Genomic DNA, 17,632 nt, shown 5'->3' on the forward strand with positions numbered 1-17,632 from the left:
CTCTGGGACAACATCAAGCCTACTAACATTTGCATTATATGAGTCTCAGAAGGAAAAGAGAGAAAGGGGTAGAAAATATATTTGATGAAATTATGGCTGAGAATTTCCCTAACATGAAAAGGAAACAGATATCTAAGTACAGAAATCACAAAGTCCCAAACAAGATGAACCCAAAGAAACCCACACCAAAACATATCATAATTAAAATGGAACAAGTTAAAGGTAAAGAGAGAAAACAGGGCTTCCCTGGTGGCGCAGTAGTTGAGAGTCCGCCTGCCAATGCAGGGGACACAGGTTCGTGCCCCAGTCCGGGAAGATCCCACATGCCGCGGAGCAGCTGGGCCCGTGAGCCATGGCCGCTGAGCCTGTGTGTCCGGAGCCTGTGCTCCGCGGCAGGAGAGGCCACAACAGTGAGAGGCCCGCGTACCGCAAAAAAAAAAAAAAAGAGAGAGAAAACAAGCAAGAGAAAAACAGAGTCACAAACAAGGGAATCCCCATAAGGCTATCAGCTGATTGTTCAGCAGAAACTTTGCAGGCCAGAAGAAAGTGGCATGATATATTTAAAGTGCTGAAAGGAAAAAACCTACAACTTAGAATGCTCTACTCAACAAGGCTATCATTCAGAATTGAAGGAGAGAAAAAGAGCTTCTCAGAAAAGCAAAAACTGACAGAGTTCATCAATAATAAACTAACCTTAAAAGTATTAAAGGGTCTTCTTTAAGTAGAAAAGAAAAGGCTACAAAAAGAAATAAGAAAACATAGGAAGGGAAAAATCCTACTGATAAAGACCAATATATAGTAAAAACTGCAGCTCACCACTTAAATAAGCTACTGTGAGGATTAAAAAACAAAAAAAATCGTAAAATCAACTGTAACTAAAATAAACAGTTAAGGAATTGACATGAAGATGAAAAATATGACATCAAAAACACAAAATGTGGGGAAGGGGAGTAAAAATGTAGGTATTTTAGATTGCGTTTGAAAGTAAAAGACTATCGGTTTAGAGCAAGTGTATATATAGTTATAGGTCAACATATATCAACCCCATGGGAACCACAAATCAAAAACCTATGACAGATACACAAAAACTAGAGAGAGAAGAGCACAAAAATAACACTTGAAAAATATCAAACTGTAAAGGAACAGAACAGAAGAAGAAGAAAAGAACAGAGAAGCCCACACACCTAGAGCCCATGCTCCACAAAAAGAGAAGCCACTGCAATGAGATGCCTGTGCACCACAAGGAAGAGTAGCCCCCACTCGCCACAACTAGAGAAAGCCTGCACGCAGCAAAGAAGACCCAATGCAGCCAAAAATAAATAAATGTATTTTAAAAATGATAATTAAGTAAATAAACCAAGAACTGTTTTTTTGAAAAGATAAGCAAAATTGATAAGCCTTTAGCCAGGCTTACTAAGAACAAAAAAGAGGACTCAAGTAGACAAAATAGAAAATGAAAGAGAAGTTGTCATCAATAACACAGAAATACAAACAATCAAAGAGAATACTATGAACAGTTATATGCCAACAAATTGGATAACCCAGAAGAAATGGATAAACTCCTAGAAACAAAACACACAGTCTTCCAAGACTGAATGAGGAAAAAAAAAAAAAAATATATATATATATATATATATATATGTACACACATACATACACACACATTTTTATTAATATATACATATATATATTATATAGTCTAAAATACCAATTACTAGTACTTAAATTGGATCATTAACTTAAAAACTCCTAACAAACAAAAGTCCAGGAACAGATGGCTTCACAAGGGAATTTTACCACACATATAAAGAAGAACTAGTAACTAACTTCTCAAACTATTCCAAAAAATTGAAAAAGGGGGAATAATTCCAAATTTATTCAACATGGCCACAATTACCCTAATACCAAAACAAGACAAAGACACCAAAAAAAGAAAATTACAGGCCAATGTTTCTGATGAATATAGATGCAAAAATCCCAAACAAAATATTAGCAAACTAAATCCAACAGTATATAGAAGGGATCATACATTATGATCAAGTGGGATTTATTCCAGGGATGCAAGGGTGTTTCAGTATCTACTAAGCAGTTAAGGTGATACACACCACATTAACAAAATAAAGGATAAAAATCACATGATCATCTCAATAGATGCAGAAAAAGCATTTGACAGAATTCAACACCCATTCATGAAAAAAACTCTCAACACAGTTGGTACAGAGGAAATATATCTGGAAACATAGGAAACATAATAAAGGCACAGCTAACATCATACACAATGGTGAAAAACTGAAAGCTTTTCTTTTAAAATTATGAACAAGACGAGGATGCCCACTCTCACCAGTATAGTATAGTATACTATACTATTTATAGAAGACCCTTACATCTCCACAAAAAAAACTATTAGAACTAATAAAGTAGTTTCAAGGTACAATATTAACACTCAGAAATATGTTGCTTTTCTACAAACTAATTATTAAATATCAGAAAGAAAAAGCCAGAAAACAATCCTACTTACAATCGCATCAAAAAGAATAAAATACCTAGGAATAAACTTAACCAAGGAGGTGAAAGACCTATATGCTGAAATCTATGAGAAATTGATGAAAAAAATTGAAGATAATACAAAGAAATGGAAACATACTCAGTGTTCATAGATTGGAAGAATTAATATTGTTAAAATGTCTATAGCAATCATAGCAATCTAAGATTTAATGCAATCCCTATCAAAATACCCATGATGTTTTTCACAGAAGTAGAACAAATTAATCTTAAAATTTGTATGAAACCAAAGTAGAAATCAAATATCCAAAGCAATCTTGAGAAAAAAAAAGAATAAAGTTGGGGGTTTCATGCTCCTTGACTTTAGACTATACTACAAAGCTAGAGTAATTAAAACCGTATGGTATTGGCACAAAACCACACACACTGGTCAATGGAACAAAACAGAGAGCCCAGAAATAAACCCACACACTTATGGTCAATTAATCTACAACAAAGGAGGTAAAAATATACAATGAGGAAACGACAGTCTCTTCAATGGTGATGTTGTGAACACTGGACAGCTCCATGTAAAAGAATAAAATTGGCACATTTTCTCACAAAAATAAACTCAAAATGGATTAAAGGCCTAACTGTAAGACCAGAAACCATAAAACTCCTAGAAAAAAACATAGGCAGTCCACTCTTTGACATAAGTTTTATTAATACTGTTTTTGGATCTGTCCCTCAGGCAAAGAAAACAAAAGCAAAAATAAACAAATGGGACCTAATCAAACTTCAAAGCTTTTGCACGGCAAAGGAAACCATGGACAAAATGAAAAGACAACTTACTGAATGGGAGAAAGTATTTGTAAATTATAAGAGGCTAATATCTAAAATATATGAACAGCTCATACAGCTCAATATCAAAAAAAACAAACAGCTCAATTAAAAAAATGAACAGAGGACCTAAATAGGTATTTTTCCAAAAAAGACATACAGATGGCTAACAGGCACATGAAAAGATCCTCAAAAACACTAATCATCATGGAAATGCAAATCAGAACCACAGTGAAATATCACCTCACACATGTCAGAATGGCTATCATCAAAAAGACAACAAATAATAAACATGGCAAGGATGTGGAGAAAAGGGAACCCTTGTTCACTGTTGATGGAAATGTAAATTGGTACAGCCATTAGGTAAAACAGTATGGAGGTTTCTCAAAAAATTAAAAGTAGAACTACCATATGATCCCGCAATCCCACTGCTGGACACATATCCAAAGAAAATGAAAACACTAATTCAAAAAAATACATACACCTCAATGTTCTTAGCAGCATCATTTATAATAACCAAGATACGGAAGCAACCTAAACGTCAACAGATGAATGGATAAAGAGGCTGTGGAATATATATACAATGGAAAATTACTCAGCCATAAAATGAATGAAATTCTGCCATTTTCAACAACATGGATGGGCCTGGAGAGTATTATATTTAGTGATTAAGTCAAACAGAGAAAGACAAATGTTCTGTTTTCACTTATTTGTTTGGAATCTAAAAGAAAACAAACAGAAAAATCAACAAAATAAATATAACAAAACAAACAGACTCATAGATACAGAGAACAAACTAGTGTTTATCAGTGGGGAGAAGGATGGGGTAAGGGGCAACATAGAGGAAAGGGACTAAGAGTTACAGTCTACTAGGTATAAAAGAAATAAGATACAAGGATTTATATATTTCACAGCGAATATAACCAATATTTTACAATAAATTTAAATAGAGCATAATCTATAAAAATATTGAATCACTATATTATACTCCTGAAACTAATATAACATTGTAAATCAACTACACTTCAATTAAAAAAAAATTCAGATACATCATGTAAATGCCAATAACAAGTCCATTTTTATTGCAGTTTATCAAGCAAAGATAATAATTGCACTGAATCGTTTGGATAAATATACCAATTATATACTTCACATATACTCATCACTGTATCTTAGTGTTTATGTCATCATCTTTTCCTAAAATCAACATCATTAAATATGGAAAATAGTGGTGGATTTTTCAAATGTATTTTTGTACAATTGAACAATTTTGTAAATTAAATATTAATACACTTGATTTGAGAAAAAACAGAGACAGTCTTAACCTGTTAAAGTATTACTATCACTTATTCAGGAAATAACTGGCTAATCGTGTCAAAGGCAGATCATAGATTGATTTTTTTCTAAACCCGTCACAGACTCTGTCACTCTAGCTATAAGTTAAAAGGGTGAAAATATTGTCGATATTTTTAAATAAATAGAAAAAAGCTTTTTTCAGTAATACACTCTAATTAAAAATTACATTTAAACTCATGGGAATGTAATCAATAAAATAAGCTTGTGGCATTTTTCTGAATCTATTTCCATTATTCCCTGGTGTCTCACCAAAGACCCATTTCTTTAGAAAATCATTTACTTGAAAATAGTCTTATAAACTTCAAGAAGAAACTAAAATTTCTTACCTATTTCCGGTACTGCCATCTCCAATATATAACAAACTTTGTCTTTGCTGTATGACAGTGCAGGAAATCGTACACAATGACAGATCATAACTACATCACAGGCTACCGTGATTTGGCACCTAAATCAGTCCTACCTCATTTGACACATACCCTCACCCTCTTCAGACTACCAGGTTAACCTTGAACACCCAAATTCCTGACCCATCTTGGAATACCTTAAAAGACAATAAAGCAAGATAGACTACTATGATAAACCAACTGAAACATAAACTTATCTAAAATGATACAATTATAAGGACTAACTCCAGTCAAATACCACTGTAAATATGGCTCTTAACTATACCCGTTGGTAAACATACTAGCAGAAGTATACTGGAGTGTACTTATCCATGATATACATTCAGCAGGATACAACTGATTTTTCTTATTAAAGAAAAACCTGGAATTTATAGATTCATTGGTGGGGGGGGATGACTGGCTGTGACAATGTTGGAGAGGAAGGACATTTTGGGAACTGTGTTGGTAGAGGTAGACCTTTCCAAAGGAAGAAGCATTTGCCACAATAAAGCATAAGCCAGTTCTCTTGGAATGGCACCTATCTTTGCCCTACTGAAAAATCATCTTCAGAATATTCTGAGGTTTGGGGAAAAACAAACATCCAACAATATTCCTGAGACTAGAGATGGGAAAATCCTAGCACCAAATCTTGAACTATTCTCATGTCGTCATTCCATCCCACATATAAAGTAAAAGGCAATAATGGAATTAGAATTCTAGGTTATAGGAGATGCAGACACTTGGAGCTTCTTTCCATTAAAAGATAATTAGCAAGGCTAGAATGGGACTTATTACAAGAAACTCTAGGTGAATCCTGAGTTTCTCATCTGTACACCTTGAAAACATCCTTTCCTAGCAGGAAAGTGTATCCACTCTTATTCACAATTATATATTCATAATTATTAGAAATGTCTTAAGTTTCTGTTTTAGAAGGAAGTACAAATTTAGAGTAATCTCTTCATTATTTCCAGTTTATGAAAAAATAACCAGAAATTAGAGATCCAAATATCATTTGATAATCAGCAAACAGAATATTCTGTTTTTAAAAGGGTCTATAATATTAAAGAAAGATTAATCAAAATGGCATGGTCAAAATGGCTATACTGTTTTAATATGAAGGAAATACAATAGAAAGGAAACGGAAGCCTCAAAATCAGACTATTTAAGACTTTCATCTCTCAAGTGGAAGAAATTCTAAATAGAAACGTTTTGAGCATAAAATGCCTAGTTTGATCAATGAACCAGAACAAATACGACTAATGGGGGAGGAGAAAGAGGAAGAAGCAAAAAATAAGTAGCTAAAAAAGTTCATTTTTTTCTTATTGTTTTTGTTGTTCTTCAGACCACCTTTTAAAAATAAATTGATCTTTAAGTTAATGAAAACAAGACACAAACACAAAATAAATAGAGTAATAAAATCCTTCCATAATATGAAAAACATAAAAGGGAGCACAGTGGCTTTCAATCCATAAAAGAGCATATAATAAATGGTAGCTTACGCTAAAATCACATATTGTCCTGAATACATCTATTTGCACATAGATAACCTATACTGATTGAAAATATATGCCTTTTCAAACTTTTATGTCCAGAGACACATATATCTGATGCCAAGAGACACATACAAAAAGTAATAAATCCATATGTAATTCCAGGTTGATAAACAACATGCATTAACAGATATACTATTGTAGATGATGTATTTCATTTGTGTTTGCTTCATGTTTATTTATTTATTTATTTTATATATATATATATATATATATTTTTTTTTTTTTTTTTTTTTTTTTTTTTTTTTGCGGTACATGGGCCTCTCACTGTTGTGGCCTCTCCCGTTGCGGAGCACAGGCTCCAGACGTGCAGGCTCAGCGGCCATGGCTCACAGGCCCAGCCGCTCCACGGCATGTGGGATCTTCCTGGACCGGGGCACAAACCCGTGTCCCCTGCATCGGCAGGCGGACTCTCAACCACTGCGCCACCTGGGAAGCCCTTCATGTTTTTTTTACAGGAATACAATATATACTCATATATGTGTGTATATGTGTAATCTATTGCTACCTATGCACGCTCAAACAAACACTTTCAGATAAAAGTGATGGTTGAGAGTGCATGAATTAGTGGTTGCAAGGAAAGCAATTGTACAATAGAGATTACAAGATGTATACTGGAGTACCTCTCATAGTCTAAAGCGAGTTGGCAACCACACTTCAATGAAATAGGAACCTGATCAAGTGTGGATAATTTAGCATCAGCAACCTGTAGATTTTCCCCCTTGAGCTCTACGATTACTGCGACTTAGCCACCAATTCTCAGTAACATGTTTCTCAGTTGTAATTTTCAAGGGAGAGGATTTGATGAACCCAGCTTGAGTCAGGCATTCAGTCATTCATTTAGGCACTCATAAATGAATTGTGCATCCACCGTATACAAGATAGTACAAAGTACTGGATATACAGAGGTTCAACAAAGCAGGCATGTGAAGGCCATGAGGGTGGGTGAGCAGGACCACACAGCAGCAACAAGGTTGGATAGGCTTACTCTTCATGAGCAGAAAAGAGAGGATCTGCTGATATCCAAATAGGGGTACACTACATGGATATGATGAATAATGGAAGTAGAGGTTGGTGAATGTGTTAAGTACAAAAAGACTAGAGCTGGTAGGTAGAGTGTAGTTAGTTAACCGGACAAAGGAAAGAATTTGAGGAGGTGAGTGAGTTGCCTGACAAAAAATCCTAAGAAACCACTTCATGGCTAGATATTTGAACTCAATGTCTTAATACTATTGGTAAGTGAATTCAGGTTCAATTAATTAAAATTAACCTTCCTGGCTTCCCTGGTGGCGCAGTGGTTGAGAGTCCACCTGCCGATGCAGGGGACGCGGGTTCGTGCCCCGGTCCAGGAAGATCCCACATGCCGCGGAGCGGCTGGGCCCGTGAGCCATGGCCGCTGAGCCTGCGCGTCCGGAGCCTGTGCTCCGCAACGGGAGAGGCCACAACAGTGAGAGGCCCGCATACCGCAAAAAAAAAAAAAAAAAAAAAATTAACCTTCCTGAAGGATTTGAAGTTGGAAAGAAAGATGCATCTATAAAAGAATTTCCATGTTTAGCCTAGTACAGTGAGTTTACAAAAGGTAAGTATTGTATTTCACGTTCTGTGGACTGTGAAATTTCACCAATAAAATACAACTTTGAAAACATGTGTTACCCTAAATTATTCTCTTTAATGTTGTGTTAATTTAAACTTATTTCTCTTCTCCCTCATACTGGTAGCTTTAAGTCAAGAGAAACTTGCCTTGAGGAGGCAATTATTTAACCCCACTTTCCCATCGTATAAAATATTCTCTGTTAGATTAGAGAGGTAATAATTATTTTATGTCCTGACAAAGTGCCAGTTACTGATGCCCTAAACCTTTTTGTACAAAGCTTTATCTTTAAAATAGTATGCCACATAGCTTTTTACCTTATTTTCACTCTACAATAGAGGGATCTTAGTACAATCAAAGGGATATTGCATTTTTACTAAGAAGAGCTGAACCAATTATTAATTAATAGAAATGGCAAGTAATTTTGAAACTTTTCTATACCTCCCCTTGGCCCAACAGCATTATATTAGCAGAATTAGAAACCACACATATGGACTTTTCCAGTTAAATAAATCTAAGGCACTATGAGCTGTGCATAATAAAGTAACAATTTGAGATCCCTGTCAGTGCACATAAAAATCAAACAGTGACTCATTTTTCTCAAGAAAGACAATTTGAAAGATAGTCATCATAAGACTGTAGTCTGAAACACTAAGAGAGCTGTGAGAAAGGTAAAAATATAGACTTCAGATTAATAATTTTAGAACACTCATAACATTGATAGAAAAAAATTACAGCATTTTACCTACCTAAAGGAATTATTCAGGAAGTAACTTTTGCGAATTAATTTATTTTATAAATAATAATTATGTGCTTTGAATCAGGGACAAGGTAGGAAAAAATACAGATGGTCTAACCTCACAGAATTTCCAACAATGTGAAAGGCACACCAAGAGGCCATACTAGTTCAGTAGGCTAAGCGTTAGAAGAAGGGAAGTAGAAGACTTCACGTGAAAACCCAGGCTGGGAACTAACCATCCTACTTGGAAGAAGAGGGTGGAGGCTAGGCTTCCAAAGCTTTTTGAAGCTAAGACCTGAAGGCCGAGTTAGCCTTGGGAAGAAACAGAAAGTGGGTGGGGCAATGGGGTTAGGGAAGAGGGTTTTCCAGCCAAAGGAACCATTTTATGCAAAAGGTCAGGAGATCAGGAAGGCAAAAGAATAAGACTTGTTTGAAGTTTTGTCTGAAAAAAATTCAGGAGGACTGAGGTCTAACCACGTTAAAGAACTTTACCTTTTCCCACGAGAGATGGAAATAATTGTGTGATTGCATGCAAAGAACGAAAATGATGAGATTTCCAAAGTAATCTTTGGAAACATTACCTGGTAGAATATGTGGTAGGATGGGAAGGTAGAAATGGTTAGGAGGTTTTCTCACAAAGGTAGATGAGAAATGATGAAAGCCCGGTGGGACAGTAGCAGAGGGGAGGAGAGACGGACTCATGCAACAGATACTGAGAAAGTAAAACGGAATTTTGAGATTTATTTCATATGGAGAGTTAGTGAAAGGGAAGAGTCAAAATATGGTGTCCAACTTCCCTGGTGGTACAGTGGTTAAGAATCCGCCTGCCAATGCAGGGGACATGGATTCGATCCCTGGTCCGGGAAGATCCCACATGCCGCAGAGCAACTAAGCCCATGCACCACAACTACCGAGCCTGCGCTCTAGAGCCCGCGAGCAACAACTACTGAGCCAGTGTGCCACAACTACGGAAGCCCGCGCACCTAGAGCCCGTGCTCCGCTACAAGAGAAGCCACCGCGATGAGAAGCCCATGAACCACGACAAAGAGTAGCCCCCACTCACCGCAACTAGAGAAAGCCTGCACACAGCAACAAAGACCCAGCGCAGCCAAAAATAAATAAATAAATTTTTAAAAATGGTGTCCAAGCATCGCTTAAGCAATCCAATGGTGTCTGAGACTCTCTGTTAGCAAAGGAGTACTGGGGAAGAAGGAGCTATGTATCATTATCTCTCCCTAAAAATGTGAGGAGAAAAAAAAAGCAAGCAGGCTAATGAGTTTCAATTTTGAAGTGTTCTAAGAGCTGAATAATTGAAGAGTCACAATTATTCAAGATGACATAAAAATAATATAAATAAAACAGTACTGTCAGAGATGCCATACCAGGAAATAAAACACAAAAGGAAAAGGAAAATAATTGTATAAATGAATTGAAAAATATGAGGTTAGCAAAGGAAAAAATAGATCAATTTGCTAATTTGAAAGGTGAATGAAGGAGATTTGAACTTTAGAATATTGATTTGGCCATTAGTTAATGTTACACAAATCTGACAAAAATCTTGCAAAAGAAAACCCAGGAATGAATTTAAAATTAGGTTTAAACAGTTTCAACATAGTAGATGTTTTAAAACCACCTATCTTATGTACTGTGAAATCCATCTCAGGAATATTTATACTTAAGAATATGTATTCTTTTGAGATACTAGGTGACAAAACAAAACAAAATTGGAATGAGTAACACTTTGTTAAAATGGAGATGTATATCCAGTAAGATATAATTGTCCCCCTCAGGAACCTAATGAAAAATGTTTTCACATATTAAAGCAGGCTACACATATTTGTCAAAAATAAATCATGTCAAGCATAGTGTTTCTCTTTGAACTTTTAGGTAGGAAAATGTAGTATATGTTATGTGGAAATTATTCTGGCTTTGAACATTCACACTTGGCAAACAAAGATTGGCAAATGAGAAGACTGATAGCTTTCTCACATATAAAGAATGTCAAAGAAGAAATTGGAAAATTAGACAAGAGTCTGCATTGAATATAAAAAGGGGGAAAACTTCAAATGAAAGGATTATTTCTTTCAGTCATGATGACAAAAATAAAATCATACAAGTGAATTTAATAATCTAGACTTGCTTCTTTCAACTAATTAAAGACTTTGTGTTTAAAGCACATGTAAGAATTATAAAAGGATAATTAAATTGATTCTGTCAATTACACAACAAGTTTTAAGTACCCACTGTGTACCAGGAAAGGCTCTGAGGATACAAAGATGAAAGGTATTACCTTTATCCTCGTGGAACTTAGAGTATAGCAAGGAATTGACAAGTAACAAAGAAACTACAGGTTATGATAGAGGAAAGACCTGAGGAAGCATATGGAAAAAGCAGCTAAACTTATGTGTCAGGGAAATCTTTTCGGAGAAAGTAAATCCTTAACTGAGATTGGCAGGATGATGAGAAGTTAACCAATGAAAAAAGGAAATAGAGTCCAGGCAGAAGGAATAGTATATACAAGCGTCCAACGAGAAATTTTACATGTCCCAAGTTGAAGTGTAGGAGAAGAACAGGGTAATGTAAGAGATGTGACTAACCGAGATGAACACATTTTCAATCTTTATCAGAAAGTATACTTATATTTGGTCATTTTACAGATATTGATATTTTGGGCACAACAGCATGGTTTATTTAACACCATAATGAATCAGCAGTTCATTGTGTACTTCCCCAAAACAGCAACGAAATACTTCCAAATAACTTTCCAATTTTATGGCTAACTTATGGCCAATTTTTGTTCCTGGTGGTATAGTAATTAATTAAACAATTAATGTATTAAGTATTTCTGTTGAGTAAATGACATAAGAGGATAAATAGTATTTCTATAACTTGTTAGCCAACTAGAGTATTTCTAGGTTCAGTGCTTTATCATTTTCATTACTTTGTCTCTGTTGACTTCTCTTCCTAAAAATGAAAGTTTACCAATAGAATCTCTTGACAATATCCATTGAACTCCTCTCAAATAGGCTACCTCTTCTTTAGCATCACTCACCTTCCAATATGCATCACAGGCTGAAGAAAAAAAGAAAAAGAAAGAGGAAGGAAGGAAGGGAGGGAGGGAGGAAGGAAGGAAAATTTTGGGGGAAAAATGTGTTCTGTTGGTGGTAACAATACCCAACTGTGATCAGCTTAAACCAAGAAGACTGGACTTGTTTAACACATATATCTGTTTAGAAAATAATCTGGAAGAAGTTGATTGCTGTCATTGGATTAGTGGCTCAACAATGTCAGAACCAGCATGCCTATAGTTTTCATGTCTTTTCCTCACAGTTACTAGATAATGATTGCAGTCCTGATCATTTTTAGTACAGTCACGATGGGAAGAAAGTGGAAAGGAAAGAATCAGCTTTACCTTTTCTTTTCAACAAAAGAATAAAAATATTTCCAGAATCCTCCTAGAAGACTCCCATTTATGTCTTACTGGTTGAAAATGTTTTACAAGGTAGCACTTAGTTACAGGGGAAGCTGGGAAAATAATTACAGCTTTTCTAGATACTATATTGGTGTTAGTCAAATGACAGATGTTGGGAATGAGTGTTGGACCTATACTAATTTTGATTTCTATAAGGAAAAGAATCAGAAATTTAAAAACTGAATGAGGGGCTTCCGTGGTGGAGCAGTGGTTAAGAATCTACCTGCCAATGCAGGGGACACGGGTTTGAGCCCTGGACCGGGAAGATCCCACATGCCACAGAGCAACTAAGCCCGTGCACCACAACTACTGAGCCTGCTCTCTAGAGCCCGTGAGCAACAACTACTGAGCCCGCGAGCCACAACTACTGAAGCCCACGCACCTAGAGCCCGTTCTCCGCAGCAAGAGAAGCCACCGCAATGAGAAGCCCATGCACCCCAGCGAAGAATAGCCCCCGCTCGCCACAACTAGAGAAAGCCCACACACAGCAACGAAGACCCAACACAGCCAAAAATAAATAAATAAAATGTATTAAAAAAAGAAATTTGATAACTGCATGAATATTTTTAAACTTGCAAAGAGTGGATACCTCTAACTCGAATCCCCGCTCCCTTGTTGGAAAAAAACTTTTAACCTCTCTGAGTTTCAGTACCTTCATGGGAAGGCAGAAATACCATACACTTAGGTAACACAGTTGTAGTATAAAGATCAAGTGAGATATTGCATGTGAAAATGCTATGTGAGCCACTGAGGACTATAAAATATTATACATTATTATGTTGGGACTGCGATAGACTAGAGATATGGATATGAATAACCAAGCAACACGTAGTGTGAATTATTTTAACTCAAATGTCTTTTTGTTGGGTGATCTGAAGGTAAAGGAGTAAAACAAATGGCCAGCTGCACTATTTAACTCAATGGAATGAAACAAACCATGACTGGTATATTGCCTTTAACCACTTTTTTTAAAGCTATTTCAGTCACCGCATTCAACTCCTAAGAACAATATCAGTATCAAAAGATTTTTAAACCATGTTTTTCTACAGAAAAATTGAAGCATCTATAATATTAATCCAGAAAATGTTCACTAAAGCCACTAAATAATCTGCAGATTTTTGAAAGCTTAGCATATAAAAAGAGGGTTTGAGGGTTGAAACTTTTCTATATGGCCTTAAATGTTTCAGAAGAAAAATAATAAAGAAATGAATTTAATCTCAAATATAAAGGAAAAAAATTGATAGTCAGTGTGGCTGATGAAACTTTTCGAAGATGGCAACAATTTCTCTCTCTCTCACAAGCTGTTCTGTGATGTAACCTTGTCACTCTGGCACTCAAGAGATGGAATCTATCCACCCCATTGAATCCAGGCGAGCTTTGTGACTGCTTGGATCAACAGGGTATGGCAGAAGCTGCAGCATGTAACTTCTGAGGCTATAGGGCATATTAAGCCTTTCTACATCTATTTGGGTCACCTGTAATGCTCGCTCTGGGGATGATCCCTTTCATGACCCAGCCACCATGCTTAGAGAAGCTTAAACCACCTGGAGAGGCTAAATGTAGAGATAGTCTCAGCTGAGCTCCCAGTCAACAGCCAGCTTCAGCTACCAGCCATGTTGTGTGCCCTCTTAGACATCCAATTCAGGCAAGTATTCAGATGTCTCTGGGTCCTCACTTACACATGTGAGAAACCATAGTGAGAATCACACATCTGAGCTCAATCAATACACAGAAAAATGAAAGCAGTGATTTGTTATTCAGTGAGAAATAACCAGAATAGTCAAAGATGAATAAACGTAGTAAACACTATTTCATAGGCATCAACTTTCTAATGTTTATTGAGTGCCAACTATATGTCAGGTACCATTCTGAAGTACTTTATCTACAATATGGCACTGGGTATTCACACAAACATCTCAGGGAGACGCAACTATTATCTCCATTTTACAGATCAAAAAACTGAGACACATAGAACTTAAGTAAAATGGGTCACCTAGCTAGTGACCCCTTAATTTGTATTAACTTAGTCTTCGTTAAACATATTAATGACAAGAACAGATAAGAAGTTACCTTGGGTGTACACACAGCTAAGTGTTAGCTTCTTGTTTCTAGGATAGGTGATTTCTATGCCTGCCACACAAGAAAAGGAGGAGGAAGGGGTAAAGGAGAGATGGCTAGAGGAGGAGTAGAAAGAAAGTAGGTCACATATATGTTTTTATGCCAAAATTACTATGCAGTTAAAAGTAGTTCAGAGTGGTCCTTCATTCTTTAATTCATTCATCAAATTTTTAGTAAGGTTATAATAGATACTAAGTACTGTTTAGACTCAAGAGATGATAACAGTGGGGGAGAAAAAAAGCAGTCCCCATGCCCTCAAAGAGCTCACATTCCCATGACTACTAAGTTTTTTGTTAGAAATCTATATAAAAAGACTAGAGAACCACCTGGAGAAATTATTGAAGAGAGATCCAAGAATTAGAAGTGTTGCAATAGGAAGCTCTTAAGCTTCTTTTCAGTCCCAAGACCTTAAGACTTTACTTTGCAGAGGACTCATATCCACTTTTCACAGTCTGATAATCTAGGTCAGATAGATACAGCCCTGCTTAGCAGGAAAAAAATATTGGTGGTGTCTTTTAATTCCAGCGAGTTTTCTGTGAATTCAATCAGAGATATTATTTTGTAGGGTGTTTCACCACCAGATTGCTCTTTCCTCCCTAAACTAGGCTGACCTCAGAACCGAATGACATATTTCTTCTTAGTATCTGCACTGCCACAGAAGTCCCTAATGACACCACAGCTATAGAACAAGGAGACTCAAATAATGTCTATTTTTGGAGGAAACTTGGGCTTTACCACTTTTTTGAAGGTGACATGGGAAAGTAGGGCAGGACTAATCACAGGTAAGATTGGATTTAAAAAAAGAAAAGAAAAAAAGCTTTTCATAAAACAGAGAGTGTTATAAAAAAAAATGAATCATAGATTGTGGGTAAGGGTAAGAAATCATGACTAACAGAGACAAATCTTCAATAAGAGCAGGGAGAGATCTTCCTGCCATGAAATAAGATATTTTTAAGAAATAGCTCTGAACTCTTCTAGCCCTTCTAAAAGTAATTCTTAAACCCTCTCCACCCACTCAATGAGTTAACTATTATATTTTAGCTTATCTGCAGTACATGAATTGTGCTTTATAGGCTTCTGCCATTGTTTTCCATGATCTAAAGTTAATTTCATTTGAGGGGACTTCGCTAATAACTCATAAAGTTTAAAAAAAATGCCAAGTACTGTTTTCACAAGACCCTTTGATTCAAGTTTTGGCGGCTTTTTGAAGGCCAAGTTCCACGAAGGAAATTCTACCATGAATGCTGCCAACACAGGACTGAGCTCCCCAAGGAGCCGAGACAATCTTTGTCAATGCTCTAAGGTAAAATTTCTTTTACTTCATCTGTATGGTTTTTATCATTTTGGGTGAACCTGATTCTCATTCCATTCTACATCCTTTGAGGCATTTCTATTCAGAGGGCTCACACTGACTTCATTAAGAGGAACTGTGAAGTGCGGCTCCACTTGGCCCTGAAAGCTTCTACTACTGCCTTAAGAAGCACAGGAGCGTGCTTTAGATAGTTAATGTAGCATCCGTAAGCACAATGCCTTGACAGCCACTACAGACAGAGAAATGTTTTTATCTCCCTTGATTTTTTCCCCTTAACTTTCTCTGATGAATATTCTCCAATTTCTAAAAAGAGACTTTATTACTTTGTCACATTTTTTAAACTTTTTCCACACGTAGGCACTATTTCCATGTCATATGTACTAGATAGGCATTTTTTTTCCTTTTCTTTTTTGTGGATTACCTCAGTGAGTTAGTCAGCTGGTGCTTTGTGGGTGAGGGGAGCTAAAGAAATAGAAGAGAGCTATCCAAGCCCTGGACTTGGTCCTTACCCTCCAAAAATAAAGGGTAATGATGAGATCACTCAGATGGCTCTCATCAGCTCTACACTAGCAGGGTGCCTGGAAATGCTAAGAGTACTCCTTGCTGGATCCTTTGCTCTGGAGAACTCCAAATAGCTAAAGCAATTGCCAGTACGCAGAGTCCACAATGAAGTCAATTCGAACACGATCCAATGTAGTCAGATGTCCTACATGTCAGGCTACAGTGGATGAGACACTACCCTGGTCAGTCCAAGAACTGTCCCAGGGTTGGATCTTCCTGGGAGCATTACAGACAGGAGCTCATTTCTAGGTCTGCCTTGGAATGCTATCATTCCTCAAGGAACATCTTAGGAGTAAAATCCCTCAGGAATGGTTTGAGGATGTTCCTTTGCCCACTTTTTAGCTAATGAAGACCCAAACTGTTCACTGATATCCATAATATGGCAGTGATTTGCTTTTTCTGAGGAAAGCTTAGTATAGTGAGAAGAGAGAAGACTGTATAGTACTCAGTAATTATTGGGATTTGAAAGCAGAATAATCACCATCTGACCACATTTATGTGTATCAGCTCATTTATCCTTGCAACAAACTCATAATCAGGCATTCTCAGGTCCATGGTTCATACACACAAATGTGCCCATATTCACATACACAAATGTGCATATACACAGAAGAATCTTAGGGAGAATAAATACCCCAAAGTTTAGACATTACATGGAGAGCAAGTATTAAAATTTAAGTCTATCAAACTTTTGAGCTTTCTCTCCTGTGATTCTGTCCCATCTTTACTTACTAAATGTTAGAATTTAGTGGAAGGTAATTCAACTTCTTTAAAACTTAGTTCATTCATAAAAGCAAGAGATAGAATATATTTGCCTATGGAATTACTGTAAAGATTAAATGGGATAACATATACATAAGCCAGTTCTAATCAGTCCTAGGACAAGGTCCTAAATAAATATTAGCTCATTTCTCTTTGCCTGTGATTCCTAGTGCATGTCCATCAAGAGGCTCTTCCAATAATTCTAAAGGCCAAAAGGGTAAGTTATTCATAGAAATTGTCTATACATGTAAGACATATATTTAGGGATTTTATTTGTTTTTTCATTATTTCAAAGGCTCATTGTTTTCACTCAGGCAGTCAGTCTTTAGTCCCACAGACATTCATTGGCTCCAGACTCTTTATAAACGGCCCTGGAACTAAACAGATGAAAACACAGGCCCTCCATCTAAGACGTTGCTGAGTCTGAGAAATAGACATTTGCAATACAATGTGAAATCCACTGTAAT

This window comes from Tursiops truncatus, chromosome 3, assembly GCF_011762595.2.
Source record: "Tursiops truncatus isolate mTurTru1 chromosome 3, mTurTru1.mat.Y, whole genome shotgun sequence".
In the NCBI taxonomy this organism is placed as follows: domain Eukaryota; kingdom Metazoa; phylum Chordata; class Mammalia; order Artiodactyla; family Delphinidae; genus Tursiops; species Tursiops truncatus.